This window comes from Dipodomys spectabilis, unplaced genomic scaffold, assembly GCF_019054845.1.
Source record: "Dipodomys spectabilis isolate Male_0828 unplaced genomic scaffold, ASM1905484v1 ptg000096l, whole genome shotgun sequence".
Lineage (NCBI taxonomy): Eukaryota > Metazoa > Chordata > Mammalia > Rodentia > Heteromyidae > Dipodomys > Dipodomys spectabilis.
In genome coordinates this window covers 16,415,450-16,432,193 of record NW_024870773.1, presented here as the reverse complement: position 1 = coordinate 16,432,193, position 16,744 = coordinate 16,415,450, and the positions used below count along the sequence as shown (strand labels likewise).

Genomic DNA, 16,744 nt, shown 5'->3' with positions numbered 1-16,744 from the left:
CACATTTGTGATTCTTTATTTGTCTACCTTCTGTATACTCCTTCTGTGTCTTCCCATTTACTCTTCTATATTATGCCTATTTAAATCCGCAGTTGAGAAAACATGAAAAATGTAAACAGGAGTGTCATGATTGTTTTTGAATATTTTTATTATCTTTAAGTAGTTGTACAAAGGAGTTGCCATTTAACAAAGCAGTTGTTATTATTCCAACAAAGCAGTTGTTGTTATTATTCCTAAAACCTAACCAGGATTTCAGCGGTTCCTTAAGAGGTCCCTGTGTTGTGCATGCACATTCTACCATTTTTTTTTACCTCCACACAGTTTATAAATTGGCCTTCCCAACTAAATTCCTTAGCAGTAGGTACAAGGTGGTACTTACATCTATATCCTCAGTCCTAATCAGTGTCCTGACTGACATCATCCATAAATGTTTTTAAAGGGAAGGGAAGGGGAGAAAAGACAGAAAAAGAAAAGGAAGAAAGCTACTGGCTATTCCTTGGGAAGAAAAAAGGTATTAAAGTCAATCCACAAAAAAACAAACAAAAAAAATCCACAAAAACTGGTGACTCATACCTGTCCTCCCAGCCAGTAGGCTAAGATCCCAGTTCAAAGCCAGCCCAGACAGGAAAGTCCATGAGACTCTTAGCTCCAATAAACTCCTTAGAAAAAGCCAAAAGTGGCACTGTAACTCAAGTGGTAAAGGGCTAGCCTTAAGTAAAGAGAAGCTCAGGGACAGCGCCCAGGCACTGAGTTCAAGCCCCAGGGAAGAAAAAAAATCTACAAATTTAACTTAAACCCCCCAATTACAGTGTCTAGCCCAGATATGAGCTCAAGTTGCAAGATATACTTTAAAAAATTAAAGTGTAGATTAAAAATATTCAAATTACGAAATTAAAAAAAAAAGAATTGCACTGGATAGGCCCTCTGCTTCAAATCTTAGGCTGGTGGTGCTCTATTCCTTGGAAATAAGTATTAGAAACTTCCCCCTCTGAAATCACCAGGACGTGAAGAAAACAAATAGTTGTTGATACAGGTAATGTTCATGTTTCCCAGTCCTTGAAGAGTATGGCAGTAGTTGTAATAGCCTCACATAAAGCATTCTTGGACAATGCCAACAGCCAACTAGGTTAATGACCGAAGACTCAGCCTCAGGCCATGAACACATTCTCCTGTTCATTAAGCCCTGGGAAATGACCTCAGCCACATTCATTACGGTTCAATTACACTCCCCAGAAAGGAAAAACAAAACACATTTTAGTCCTAATACTAAGCTTATGTCCCTTCTTTTAACTTGACACCTCGGCAATAAAGACAACCCAGGTTATTAGTCTAAATACCAAGCATGTAAAGGAAGTGAGGTTATGGCTTTATCAGCTTCCATCCGTCAATGAAAACTCAACCCAGGGACCTTGGGGGAATCATAGAGCATGAAAAGAGACCTTTCCATAGGGTTTATTCATGTCTCAGGTAGTCTCTGAAGGCACATCATTGCTAAACACATGTGGCTCCAATTTTTAGTTTGGGAGAAACCTGAGGAACCAAAGACAAGTGTTTATGAGTAGGAAAAAGAAAATGGCTTCTGCAGTTATCAACCTATTATTTAATCCATCCAAATTCATGGAATGCTTCCTGTCAATAAATTCCTATGGAAAGACTGCGAGTAATTAAAAAAGTAACAGACTCTCAAGCAAAATCCAGTTACACAGAGTGAATACATCACATGAGATGTGATGTTGAGACTGTTCTGTTTGGAAGTATTCTCTATCGTCTCTCAAATATAGCCACCGTGACTTGTTTGGGCCCCCCAAAACTCAGCTACAGCAGGCGTGTTTGATCTGAGAGGCTTCACTGCCTTACTAGCTCTAACTGTGGGGCTGAACTTAAGGCCTCCATTTACTTCCAACTACCTGGAGGCAGCCATATTGTGAGGAATCTCAAGCCATGCACAGAGGCCCTTGTCACCATCTGGTCCACAGAACCAGGTGTGGTCCAGCTGACTCCAGCACCTACCACCATAATCTTCCAGAAGATTCTAGATTGCAGTGGTCATGTGACTCTAGCTGACTCTTCCAGATCTCATCTACAGTGTAGAACAGAGATAAGTAATTCCTAGTGTAGAACTCTTTTTTTTTGGGGGGGGGGGGGGGGAGAAGGAGATCCAGTCGTGGGGCCTGAACTCTGGGCCTGGGTGCTGTCCCTCAGCTCTTCAGCTCAAGGCTAGCACTCTACCACTTGAGCCACAGCACCACTTCCAGCTTTTTTCTTTTTGTTTATTTGGTGCTGAGGAATTGAACCCAGGGCATCATGCATGCAAAGCAAGCGCTCTACCACTGAGCACTCTACCACCTTCCCAGCCCCTAGTGTAGAACTCTTGACATAACTAGACACAGTTAGATGATTGTCTAAAGTCACAAAGTGGGCTGGGGTGGGAGGAAGATTGCTATGGAAAACGATTTCTATCTCATCTCTCTTCACCCCCTCCTTTTTTATGGCTGGTTGTAGGCCTGAACTCGGGGCCTGGGCGCTGTCCCTCAGCTCTTCAGGTCAAGGCTAGCACTCCATCACTTGAGTTGCAGCACCACTTCCAGCTTTTTCTGCTTATGTGGTGCTGAGGGATCAAACCCAGGGCCTCATACATGCAAGATAAGCACTCTACCATCACCTTCCCAGCCCCTCTCTTTCCTTTTCTCCTACCCCTCTCCACCCCAGGATAGGTTTGTACAGCAGCTTTGGGAAGTGTAGTAGTACCTTTTATTTATATATGTTCCTAGTGCATCATCTAATGGAACTGCATAGAACTCACATCTGACAGAAAATGTCCAAAACTGTTTAAACAGTATATTCCATGTGAGGAAAAAGAATTCCAAAGACAAAACAATATTGGCCTCGTTCAAAGGCCTTGTATCATGAGGTACCAAGCCCTTCTCTCAGGCTTGGCCCGTCCTTTCTTCTCTAGGAGCCTTCTTCAGGTTTTCTATGTTCCTAGTGTCACTGCTAAATACCACCTCTATCCAAAATCTAATCATTTGCTTGTCACAGCCTTTGTTCACATGTAGTGTGCTCTCTATGGCCTGATGGGGAACACTCAGAGTTCCTGGCTGCCTCCTCCATGAGCTGGTCCTCAAGCACAAACCCATCATGCAGTTCTGGTGATTCTCCCTCTAAGAATCCATGCCTTTTCCTCTCTGCTCACTCTCATCTCCCAGCCTCCTCTTTTCCCACCTCAACTCAGCCAAGTGGCTCTAAATCGGGCCTTCTCCCTCCAGTCTCGCAGTACACCCTGCCTGCGTTTCAGCACCAGACAAAACTTCCTGAGCCCCACATCCATTAACCGGTTCTCTTCCAAGAACACTGGGAGTCTCCTAAGTGCTGGTGGCTCAAATCCAAGTCCTCACAGGAACATTTGCAACATCTTCCCTCCTTTGGTCCCAACTAACTTACACAACAACCCCCCCTTGAATCCCAGCCTTCTTCATCCCGGCATCCTTCCTGTTCCCCTCCATCTCTTCCCAATACCTCTATCTTCACCCTACTCTCATCTTTGGTTCCTCCTGGGAAGATGTACTCCCTTACTTTTCAAAATTAATTATGTACCCTCTTCAAATGGCTCCCACGCTTATTGCAGTACTACGCACAACAGCCACATGGTAGAATCAGCCTAGGCACCGACAAATGAAGAAGGAAAAAGTTATGTATATGTGCAACTTTATTCAGCCATAAAGAAGAATGAAATAATGACATGTATAGGAAAATGGATGAAACTGGAGCTTGTCGGGTTACGCAAAATAAGCCTCACTCAGAAGCACAAACGCCACATCTTTCTCTAATATGTGGAATGTTTAGATCTAGAGAAGAAAAAGTGGACATGAACAGAAATGAGTATAGAACCAGAAGGCGGTGAGAGGGAGGAAAGAGAGGGAGAAGTGGGGAGAATACAATCAAACTACATTGTATGCATGGATAAAAACAGAACAGCCAGGTACCTATTGGCTCACGCCTATTATCTTAGCTACTCAAGAGACTGAGACCTGATCATCACAGTTCAAAGCCAGCACAGGCTTGAAAGTCTATGAGACTCCTACTCCAATTAACTAGCAAAAAGCTGGAAGTGAAGTGGTGGCCCAAGTGATAAGAGTACAAGCCTTGAGTAAAAAAAAAAAAACAAGAGCACAAGGCCCTGAGTACCAACTCTTGTACTAGCAAAATTAAAAAAAAAATACTAAACATAAAATTTGTTTTCTAAAAATTCCAAGAAAGATTAAAAAATGGGATGCGTGAAAGAAAGCCAGTAAATACGATCGGCGTATATACATATATGGAAATATTCTAATGAACTCCCACATTGTATCACTACTATGTGCTAATTAAAATACGGAGGAAATAGCTGCATGCCATTTTCTTTCATAATCTCTCTCTTTTTACCTTTCCTTTTTAACTCCCTTCCTCTCTTTTTTCTGCCAGGACTTGAACTCCAGGCTTCAGATCACACTCAGCTTTCTTGCTCACAGCTGGAACTCTACCACTTGATCCATACCTCCAGTCCAACATTTTGCTGGTTAGTTGGAGATGGAGTCTTGAGAACTTTTCTGCCCAGGCTGACTTTGAACTCCAAGATTATAGGTATAAGCCACCAATGGCCAGTCACAGACTCTCTTGACTAGATTTCTAGATTTTACTCCTTCCCACACATTGCTAGTACCATAGTCGTTGATGTCAGGGCCGTTTCCTATCCTACACCAGTCCCTAAACATTGTCTATAATTCTTATTTCTCTGGTAAGACAAACTGTGGCAAGAGTCATGCTTTGTACCTACAATCCCGCCCACCCCCACCCCTCTGCCCTGGTTTGTCCAAGTTAAACAACCAATCAACACCTTAATTTACCAAATGCATTGACTACAGTTCAAGGTGCTGGAACCTGCTGAACTCCTTCCTGCCAAAGGGCCTTTGCCCAGGCTGCAATGGCCTCTCCATGACTTTTGGTCATCGCCACCTACTTGTCATTCACACTCTTGTTTAAGTGCCACCTTCTTCCATCACCTCCTCTAAAGCGATTCCCCAACACCATCTGTGCATTCACCATTTTAAATTCACTACAGGGCCCTTTGTATTCCTTCACAGTTCAATGTGTTTGCTCTTTGTTTTTCCCAAAGAAAGTTTTGGGACAATGGCATTCTTACCTGTGTCACTCACTCCTGTATCCCTCATACTGAAGTAGTGTCAAGGAGATAGTAGCTGCTCAGTAAGTACACGTGGAATGAATGAACAAGAAACACTCTATGAGACATGCTCTATTGAGGCAAATAGATACACAAGTGAATGATCACATTGTGATGCAGGAACTGATAGAAATATATTGAAAAGTACCCAGGCTTGAGCCAGTACATCATGTACGGGAGATAGAAAAACACATATGCACCATGTAAAGTTTTCCTAATGATGGAAGAAATAAATGACTGTGGTCCTCTCAGAGCTGGAAAGTTCTTGTTGCTTAGGGACCTCGTGGCTGCTCTAATGCAGGGAACAATGCATCACCTATATTGGCGGTAGTGATGGTATAAAAAGCTTCTGGTGCTGATCGCTGCACAAAAGTACAGCACATGCAATTATGTACAGTACATACTAGAGAATACCAATATGTCACATTACTACTTTACCTGTTTGCTGTGCTAGACTGTTTAACGTGATTTTAGAGTATATTCCTATGTATTTAAGAAAATCACTGCAAGCTGGTATTACATAGTGGCAGCCTAGTATATTGTATGCTTCCTTTGTCTCCTGATCGAAGCAGGAGGCTATGTTGAGGAGAGCAATACCACTGGGCTGGGGTCAGTCCACTCTGTGGTCACACAATAATGTGATTGCCTGGCCACTCACTTGTCACTACATCCCCATTATGAGCTGCCATGTGACTACCACTCTGTACTACTAGAGGATAGGAAGGGTGGGACATGAGGCTCCATGAATGAGCAGATAGCCCTGGAGGAGAGAGGATGGGTATGAGAGAAACTGAGGAAGAAGCAACATAAGGACCAGGTGTGAGGGCACACACCTGTCATCCCAGTTACTCAGGGAATGGATTGTGATCTGATGCCGTGTCAAGGGAAGACAGCACAGGGACTGGGGATATGTCTCAAGGGGTGGAGTCCTTGCCTAGCCAGTGCCTGAGCATCACAAAAGAAGTGAGGAGGGGGCTGGCAGGGAGTCCAGTCCTGCTGGAGAAAGACAGCAAGGAGTCTAGGTGAGTCTCTGGTGACAGACCAAATGGCGCCGCCACCAACCAAGACAAGGCACACAGATTGAGGGAGAAGACCAGGAATGTTGGTGGAAAGTTGAGTTGAAGGTACTTGTGGGCTAAGCAAAAGGATAAATCTGCTAAGCACCTGGATTTGTAGTCATCAGAACTTGGGGGCACGGCCTGTACCCAAGACAAAATTAGGAAGTCATTTGTGTACAGATGAAAGCTAAAACCGAGGGTGTAGACAATGTTGCTGGGGAGATGAATTAGATCTACCACTCAGGAAATTGCTTCTCCAAGGCTACGCTGCGAGACTAAGATTTCAATATCCAGGGTTATAAAGAGCATTCATTACAATGCAACCCGAGTTGCAAGCGAATGTTACCTTGACATTGGAATTCAGTCTCACACTTGATATGTACCACATGGTCTTAGCCGAGCATGCTTCCAGGACCCTTGATTACGACCAGGCTCAACACCATATGTTCCATTACACTTCATATTCTGGCACAGAATCCAATGAGAGACTGCTACCTGCACTCACAACAGATGCCCCCCAGACCACGATTAAGCTTCACAAAGCAGCCGTGCAATTAATTCTTAGCAGAGACATACTTACTGCTGTACAATCTTGTGTAGCAGGCCTGAAAGGCATGCATTTTATAACTGCCAGAGAGAACATATTGCTGCCTGTATTTTAGTCATCTCCCTTCAGAGGCTAAGAAAATTTTGTTAGTTATTGAAGACAGGAATGTAAATTTAAATCTGTTCATGGCTGGAATGGTTCACATGACCTTAAAAACATCTGTTTCCCCCCCCCCCCCAAAAATCATTGACTTCCTGTCTGGAGGTGACCTCTCATTGCCCCAGTGGCTGAGATATCAAGAGAGAGAATGAGGTAACTTTTTTTTAGATTCAATTGGGCTTATACAGGACTCTAATAAGCTAAGTGCAGATGGACAGTTATTTCATGTTAAGATAAGGCAAGCGACTACAAATACTGACTGCTTTTGCTTTGGCAAATACGCAATCATTACTATTGTCTCTCTTTATAAATGGTGAGACTTGACAACCTAGCATTAAAAACTCAGACAATCTACAATGGAATTGTACTCATCTCGCAGAAAGAATCATTATTCTGTCATTTGCAGAGAAATAGATGGACCTAGGAAAAAACTGTAAGCGAAAGAATCCAGGTTCACAGAAATGAATGGTGCATATTTTCTCTCATATGTGAAAGTTAGACCTCAACTATAAACATGTATGAAAATATATAAAGGGTTAAATACATATACACACACACACACACACACACACACACACGAAAGGATGGTATACTCAGGGGAGGATTCCAGTGGTGTAACTCCTCTGAATAACCAATGAAAAGTTTGACAAAAGGAATTCCAGAAACCTGAAACATGTCTTCTCCGGGGAGGAGGAGCAGCCAAATGGAGGGCGGGTGAATATACTCAAATTCAGTGTACCTATGTATAGATGGGACTGGGAAAAGTAGGGAGAATGAGGAAAGGGGTCTGACCATTGATTAGAATGCATTGTAATCATTGCCAGACTCATTCAACTGAAAGCTATGTAAAGATAAGAAGAAATTCAGACAAGCTGGTTTTTCCCGATGTATTTATTTTGAGGGAACTGGATCCATGATTGAGGATGTGCTGATGCTTTGCCTCACTGGTTAGTTTCATGGGAGCTGTATTATCGTGTATGAAGTACACAGATCATTAGATCGAGCATCTGTTATCTTTGTCTTGCCATCCCCCCCAACACACACACACACACACACACACACACACACACACACACACACACACACACACACTTTGGATAAAATAGCTCTTCTTTTGCCACTTGCCCTTCCCACTCAGGTGGAGCTACTCACTAACTGACACATCTTCTTCCCCACAGCCCTGGATACAGAAGCCAACCCCCTTTGTCAGAAATCCCCTTACCTGTAATTGGCCTACAACAAATCCATTATCCAAGATGGAGAAACAGAATGTGTGAACCATGGCCACCACACAAGAAGCATCTACTCTTTTACCTGGCATTTGCTAACTCCAAGATCAAGTAACCCTAAAGCTGCTTTCATGGGAAGTTCCTGCCAGAGACCAATGTCAGCACAGACAAACTCAGAGTAAGACAGAGTTGAACCAGAGAAACAGCCAGAGTGACTCTATCATCCCATGTTCTCCAGCCAGCCACACCTCGTGCTATGTCGGTGCTGGGACTTCTCATGATATCCATTGATAGATTGGCCTCTTTGCTAATGCTGATCATTTGAGATAGTAGTCTCTGTTGTATAGAGACACACATTGAGAAACTGCATCTCACAAAATGGACAGTTTAGTCGAACAGATGGTTAGCTACTGACTTAGATGTAACTGTGACATCCTGGAGACTTTTTGACAGCTATTCTACTTTAAACAAACCAGAAATATAAATGTTAGTAAGAATCAGTTCTACTTTCAATCAAAACATCAAGGGCCAGTACCCTGAGCCCTATGGTTAGGCAGCCCTCAATGAACATACTCTTGTAGACCTGAAACTACCTATCATTATTAGTCTCTAAATTTCCATAACCATTTCTGATATCACTTTTTTCCAAATGTATATGACTTAACTATCATGAAAACCAGAAAACCAGTTTCATCACAAATTATCTAAAGCATCTTGAAGGGTCCATTTCACGTCTCTGGATATCATATACTAGAACAATATAGTAGCTGACCCACCTAGATGGTTGTGAACGGCCAATAGAGACAACAGATGCAAAAACATAAAGGTTATTAATACTGATTCAAAAACAAGCTTTTTCAAGACAGTTCAATTTCACCCCATGACTTCTGATATTTGGGGTCTAGGAAAAAGTCATTAAAATGGCTTCTGATATTTGGGGTCTAGGAAAAAGCCATTAAAATGGAGCAGACTATTCACAGGGTAAAGGTAGAAGAAAGTGAGGTTATGAAGTAATGGAACCAGGACTTCCCCTCCCAGGGAGGCCTTCTAAGCAGAATACCTCCACTTGCTTATCTAACTTAATGAAATCTGTCCAAACCAGTCAAGTCAGCATATACTCAAAACAGTGTATATTCTAATGTAATCCAGCTGCCCCCTGCCCTTTGAGTTCTCTTTCTTGACCTACTACCCTTCAATATGTTAGGCTATCTTCAAGAACCCATCCTTTCCCTCCAGTACACTCCAGGGTTCATGTGGTGATGCCTTATGTGCTGCCTTGTTACAAGTTACCTGGTTCTCTGAAATCTCCCTGCACGTTCCTTAATTAGAAAAGGTGCATTAATAGTTCCCCTATGTCTCCATCCTGTCAACTGGATGATAAATTTGCAAAAGCCACTGGCTGGTTTGTGTCCTTCTTCTACACAACAGATACTCAGCAAATATTTGTTGGTTAAATACAGAGGAAAGTGTCCACAGAAGGAAATGGCTGAGGGAAGAAGATTTAAGAATGGAGTTAAAATGAGAAGGGTAAAAATCATAGAAGAGAAGGTTGTCAATGGAATCCATTCAACACAGAGCAGGGAGCTAGTCTATTCAAAAGCAGCTCAGACATCTGACATCAAAATTTTAGAATAGAAAGAACCTTCAGGATCATCTAATTTCAATCCTTCATTCATAACAGTAAGCACCCACTAATTTTCTGACTTGTGAACTTGAGCTTTTACATATTGAATTTCCCTATTGTTAAACACAATGATAATTTCCTAGAAATGCAGTCCAAGAAACTAGAACCTTGAAAACATGACAAATCCATTATGGCAGTAAAATATCTCCACTTGCTAGAGTTAACCCAGACACCAGGAGCCAGTTTTATGATATCATTCTTTAATTGTAAACTTCAACATATTAAATGATCATTTTTAGTAGCAAGACAGGATTGCCCCCTTGGAAACAAGGAAAATTCAGAATGGCTTACAGATGAGAGCTCACAAAAGGAGGGAAGAGTGTGCAAGTTCTCAAGTGTAGATATGGCACAGGGAAAACTGGCTTGGCAGAGAACCTAGATTTGAAGACTCTGGACCATCCATCCCAATTTCTATTGTGTGATAGCTTCCAGTCTTTGAGTTTGGAGTCTTAGAGTTTTGTTTGTCTCAAAAACAGAATAATGGAAAGCCTTAAATGAGATACAATGTATGTAAAACTTACAGAAAATCATACATGGCATTATTTATCACATAACTGGTGAACCTACATTAAAACTATTTTAATCTACCTATCCTATGGCCTGAACTTTCAGAATCCAAGAGCCAAAATGGCATCATATAACATTGGTAGCACCTTGGTAGTATGTCTCTAATCTGGATTTAAAGAAACAATTTTCACATCCCTGACTGGAACCTGTTCCAGCTCTTGTAGCTCTCCTGAACTTGTGTGACTTCACCCAATGACACACAGCCAAGAGCTTCCTGATCTATGCTTAGTCACATCCAACAGGACCACCCCCCCCAACACAGGGGTGGGGGGCATAGCAATACCTTTATGTTTTGCTCCCTGAGATTGCTGCAAACATGGGAAAGGTAAACTTTTCAATTGCATTTGAATCCATCTACCACACCACATCCACCTGTTTTCTGAGTCTGAGCCAATCCCTATTTTGGGTGTTATTAGGATTTTACTCAAGGCCTTATAGTTCCTAGGCTGGATACTCTGTCACTTGAGCCTTGCCTCTAGACATTTTTGCTCTAGATAATGTTAAGATACAGTCTTGCACTTATACCCAAGCCAGCCTGGACTGTGCTCCTCCTATTTATGTTTTCCATACTTGCTGGAATTGTAGGTGCACCACATCTGGCTATTAGTTGAGAGGGAATCTCACAAATACTTTCTTTTTTTATTTGCCTAGGCTGGCCTCCAACCACCTTTTTCCTGATCTCTGCCTTCTGATTAGCTAGAATTTATAAGCATGAGCCATGGACACCCAGCTGAGTCTACATTTGTTTTGAGGGGATTCATGTTTAATGGAGAATTATCTCCTCACTGAACAAATGAGTGAAGTTCTCCCAAGGCCAAGGCCTGCTCACAAGCCAGGCCCTGCTCCCAGATGACTCATACTCAGTTTGGATACGGCACTATTCAAAGGTCATTAACTTTTGGACAACAGAGTAAAATAGGCTCCTGAGGGGTCAGACACTTGACAGTATAAGTCCTACTGATCATCCATTTCAGTTTAAAACATAGAACTTAATTGTCCTGGCAGTCAAACTGAATGGTTGGAAATGAATTCCACCATTCATTCTAAAAAGCCACGTGTTGTGTGCTAGACTGGGAATAAAGACATAAAGCTGAATGCAGTGCTTGAGCTGGCTTTCCACGCGCTCTATTCTAGACCACAACCCTAAAGGTCTGAAATGGTGTTATCAGAGCTGAGCAGGACCTTAGAGATCATGATGACACTCCCAGGTAGCAAATGACACAGCTATAGCACACAGAAAGGAAGCTGCAGCACCACGGTGACCCAGGAAGTGGCAAAACGAGAGACAGAGCACAGGGCTCGCACCCCCTGATTTAGGCCTCCAGAACCAAATAAGCATGTGCCAGCCAGCATTGGTCAGCATACAAACTAGATACAACCTCACCTGCCTCCTTATCCAGAAGCCAAGAGCCTGGCCATGTGATGTCCCCAGTGACCCTGAAGCCCAAAGATGATGGCTCAAAATCACAGCTGCAATTAGCCAACTGGTATTGACTTCCCCTCCCCTACTTCCCCCCCACCCAGCCAAACTGTTCATTGATGAGCTCTGGCTCTTGCTATTACACCAGACTACTCTCTCCAGCGAGCAAATGCTTGATAAACCGATTGGGTGATCAATGAGCTCATAAATAATCATGTTTGCAGCTTCCTTCCTGAGCTCACAGCCAAAGTAACTCCCAACGGAGGGCCTCTCTGCTTTCTTCTCTTCTCTTCTGGTTTTATTCATTTCTGAGATGCGTCGTGCAACATGTCAGGGAAAGCATTTTCTTAGGATTCGCCCTTTAAAAAAGAAAACCACAACAAAATCCCTAGAAGGGACGGTTCCCTGAACCAAACACGAATCTGTGGCGGCTCAAATGACACCTGGTGTTCCACACGGTCTCTAATCTAATGGTCCATCATGGGTGCCAAGAGCTCCTGAGAGAGAAGAGAACACAAGCCTTTAATCCAGGCAGGAGGGGGGTGTGAGGGAAAGATCTCAGGAGCAGAGCCCACTGACAAAGTCAGTGATCAAGTCTGCCAGCGATCAAGTCTGAGCTGCAGACAGCCAGAACAACCACCATAGGTGTTCCAGAGCTTGAGCGTGCAAGCAGGGCACAAACAGCCAGATCAGGGTGCTGAGCTGCATTCTGCTTCATTACCGAGGAATTATCCTCAGGACCCTTGGAGTAAAAACAGATATATATATATCTATATATAGGTATATATAGATATATATATATCTATATGTATATATGCATAAAGGAGTTGTCATTCAGGGCAGAGGCAAGCAGGCGTGGTTTTCCTTGAAAAGCTATATTTTTTTCCCAAGAAAACTTTGTTTCCCTCAACATACTTCAGTTTTCACACTCCTGAGGCACATCAGATAACCTCTATGTGCAGGCCTTGCATGTGCATGCCTGCTTTTTTGTGCACAGAACCCAAGTTCCTAGAAGCCTCATACATCCTGTATTTTAAAGCCTGCCACCATCACACATACACGAGCCTTGGCTGTGCATTTGCTTGGCCATAAAGAGACAATGGCAGCCCAAGTAGCATCAGACAATAGCATTACTGAGGAAGGAAATGATCCTGCATTCCTTCCCATCCTTCTCCCCACTGGTAGGGTAGCAGGGAGAGAGAACCAGAGATGCCCATGTAACTTAAATCACTTCAAATGACTCTGTGGACCAAATGTCATTTGGGGTAGCAAAGCATCAGATACCTGTCCCTCTTCATTTGAGGGATCTCTGCGCCCAGGAGGCTGCTAGCTCCAGTCACCCTAATGAACTCATCAGGCTTCACCAGACTGTACTTTCCCTTCTGAGTCAGAGAACACAGATCAATACACACAGCGCCAAGTACTTAGGCTCTGTTTCATAAAAACCTAGGGAAACCTTGGTAACATTCTCATGCCAAGCCAATGTTGGCACAATCTGCTTCCGACGGCAGTACTGCCTGGCCCTGGCCATAGAGAAGGGAGGAGGCAAAATGACAGCAAAGGGAGAGGGAACTTAGGCTCAAGCAGAAAGGCCATCCGGTCACAAGCAACCCTGCTGTCCTTGTTTGCTTTACAATGCTCTGAGGAATAGCTTTCTTAACTTGATGTGTGGGAATGTAAGTAGAGCAGGAGTTCATACACACAGAAATACCCGGACCACGCCTGCTGATGTCTCCCTGTTCAACTCTAGCTGGGAGAGGAGTTGCCTTCCAGCTCCATAGCCCAAGTGTCACAGGAGCCTCTGGGCACCTCCCAAGATTTTTTACACATGTGGGCAACAGGAAGGAAGAGAACTACTCCATCACTGAGGGGGGAAAAAAAACAAGATTTTTTCCACAGTTGCTATGAGAAGCAATCAAACACACACCAGACATGATCCTCTGAATTTAGATCCAAAAGACCAGAGGGAGAGGACATGGAGAATCACTAGGAAGATGTGTCCTAGCAACGTATTTTGAGCGGGGCTCCCAGCACCTGTTTGCAAGCATCTCTCCTACACACTGCATCCAGCAACAAGTTTCTAAAATGGCCAAGCTCCTGCTTCCTCTTCCCTCTGGTGCTTAGTCATGCTGATGCTCTGACCCACGAAATCAAATTCAAAAGAGCCGGTAGGATGCAGCACAGCGGTATTTAACATGTCTGCAAGTCATCACAGTTAGCAGCAGCAGCAGCAAGCAGAGCCCCCCCCCACCCCCCCTCTTCCTCATCCCTCCTTGTGCAGCTCAGGCCTGAAAGGGCGCTGCTGGGATCTACCTCCTCCCTAGTGTACTCACCATTAGCAGGCTGAGAGCAGAGTCCGGCACCAGCTGCACGGCCATGGTGTCCAATTCCACCTCCCATGCACAGACTCCTGCTTAATCAGGCCGCCTGGACCACGGTACAGCATCCACACGCACCTACAGCAAAGCAGCCGCAAATCCAGACTTAGAGGGCAAACAGACTCAAGGTGAGGGAGGCCACATTTCCCACGGGGTAGGGAAGAGGATGTTGGGAAGATGGGTGGAGAGGGGGGAAAAAAAAGAAAAAGGAAAAGGAAAAGAAGAAGCAGCAAGTTATTTAAAGGTGAGCTCTCCAAACTGCACACACACAGCACACACACACACACACACACACACACACACAGCACATCAAACACAGATCTAAAAGCTTAGAAGCCAGCCCTTTTCAACTGCTATCTCAGCCCAAGCAACACATCTCTGTAACTGACAATTAAAATAAAACATTCCCCATTGCAGATAAATCAGCCAGCCCTGAGCAACCTCCCTCCCTCCTTCCCTCCTTCTCTCCCTCTCTCTCCCACACCCCCCCCTGCATCTTTCAGCAATTCTTAGCTATATAAACATGTTACATGTCACAACCTACCGCTTGCAATCTGCGCAGTGTCCTCTTCTTTCCCTGCAATAGGTGTGTCTCTTCTGCAGAACCACAGATCTAGACAGGAGAGAGGAGAGCCAGGCAATCACCGGAGATCAGCAAATGCCCTCACCAGGAGCAAGGAGAGCAACTGACCCCTTCCACCTTCCCCAGATTTACTTCTCTCCAAGTAGACTGGCAAGCTCGGCTCCCTGTAGGGCTAACATACTTACGAGAAACATGGAATTACAGAGCCTGCTCTGTTAGCATTCTGATCTTCCTGCCTGTACCACATGTACGCAGCTAAACACCCTCTACCTCTCTCTTTCTCCCTCCCTTTCTCCCTCCTTCCCTCCCTCCCTCTTTCCCTTTCCTTCCCTCCCATCTCTCCACAGGGCTGCCTATTAGGAATTTTGAAAGATCCTCCCTTCTCAGAAGAGGGAGGGAGGGCAAAGGAGACTCATTTGTAGTACAGAACACTGTTTAAGGCCAAAAAAGAAAAAAAAAAGACAAATTGGCCTTAAAAAACCATATCCTATAGCATTTTCCTGAAAGATGTCAAAACCTGCCCAGTCTTGTTATATAATGTGGGGCTTGGGTGCAAGTCTTCCCAGAAATTTTAGAGAATCAAGATAGTAGTTTATAAGCAAAACCACGCTTCTATTTTCTTAGGGAGTTCACATATTCAGCTCAAAGTGACAATTACTTTTGGTGATTGTGTTTCCTATTCCTTTTCCTCCTTCACTCACCCGCTGTAAATGAAAATGATACCCTAAATTCCTTAACTGGCCAAGGTGAATTATAGGAACATGGATATAGCTGCTATTCCGATAGGGTATATTATTTATAAAGTATTTATTTGAGCTGGGCATGGTAGTGCATACCTGTAATCCCAGCACTTGGGAAACTGAGGAAGAAAGAGTTCAAGTCCTTTGAGACTCTATCTTAAAAATACAATAAACAAAAGTAATTGACCATCACAGTACTTGGCACAGAGTAAATGCTAAAACAAAAATGCCCACTGAATTAATGAAAAGATCCGTCTGTGCTACCATGGCCCAATGACCAGGAATCCTTATTCCAGGTTACACTGTTGGGATTTTAAAGTCATTGATCTCTGAAGTCTTTGATGGAATCATTCCCTGCTATCATGTGCCCTTGACGAGTCAAAGCTAGGTGCCAGTGACCCGGGCCTGCAATCCAAGCTTCTCAGGAGGCTGAGAACTGAGGATCTTGGTTCAAAACCAACTCCCAGACAGATAACTCTGAGAGATTCTCATCTCCAATTAACCACCAAAAATCTGGAAGTGAGGGTGTGGCTCAAGTTGTAGAGCTCCAGCTTTAAGGGAAAAAGCTAAGCAAGAGCTTGAGGTCCTGTGCCCAACAAAGTCCCAGTAATAGGAACGTGCATGTACACGTGCTCATGCGCACACAGGCACATGTACTCACGCACACATGTCAAAGCAAAAGTCACAAGCAGACTTGTGGGAACACTCTACACATGATGGTGGATTTCATAATAATATTCAAAGCCATCATTAATATAAAAATAAATTACAGGATTTTAAGGACAAGCTTTAATACTGGTTTAAAGAACCAAATCCTAATCTAACGTTGCAGGTAGACTGGTACATATAATTTATCAGCATGCTTGCTTTGCATTCCTACCCTCAAGGAGCTTGTAGTCTATGTGATGTGCCAAGACACACTACCTACAAGGATCGTCTGTGAGAGAAGATACGAAAGATGACGTAAAGTGGTATAAAAACCAATGCATCATTTGGATGGCATAGAGACAGGGGAGTTTGATTTGGGCTGCAGGAACATGATGGTCTGGGAGATGGAATTTGAGAAAGCACAAGCCATCTCTTTCAGGAATCTGTTTTCATATTCTACCTGGATTGTGTTTTAGGAAACTACTGCACACATGAGGAAAAGATGTCATGAAT

At 43.6% G+C, this 16,744-nt stretch overlaps 1 long non-coding RNA gene across 1 annotated transcript in view; it reads right to left on the bottom strand.

Annotated features, from left to right (window-relative positions):
• LOC122113086 overlaps window positions 1-14,873 on the bottom strand; it is a 40,600-nt gene extending 25,727 nt beyond the window's left edge. The window contains exons 1-2 of the long non-coding RNA XR_006148374.1: window positions 14,805-14,873; window positions 14,216-14,338 (exon numbers count right to left, since the gene is read on the bottom strand). This is a non-coding gene — a long non-coding RNA (uncharacterized LOC122113086). The remainder of the gene's footprint in view (window positions 1-14,215; window positions 14,339-14,804) is intronic.
• Between the last annotated feature and the right edge of the window lie 1,871 nt (window positions 14,874-16,744).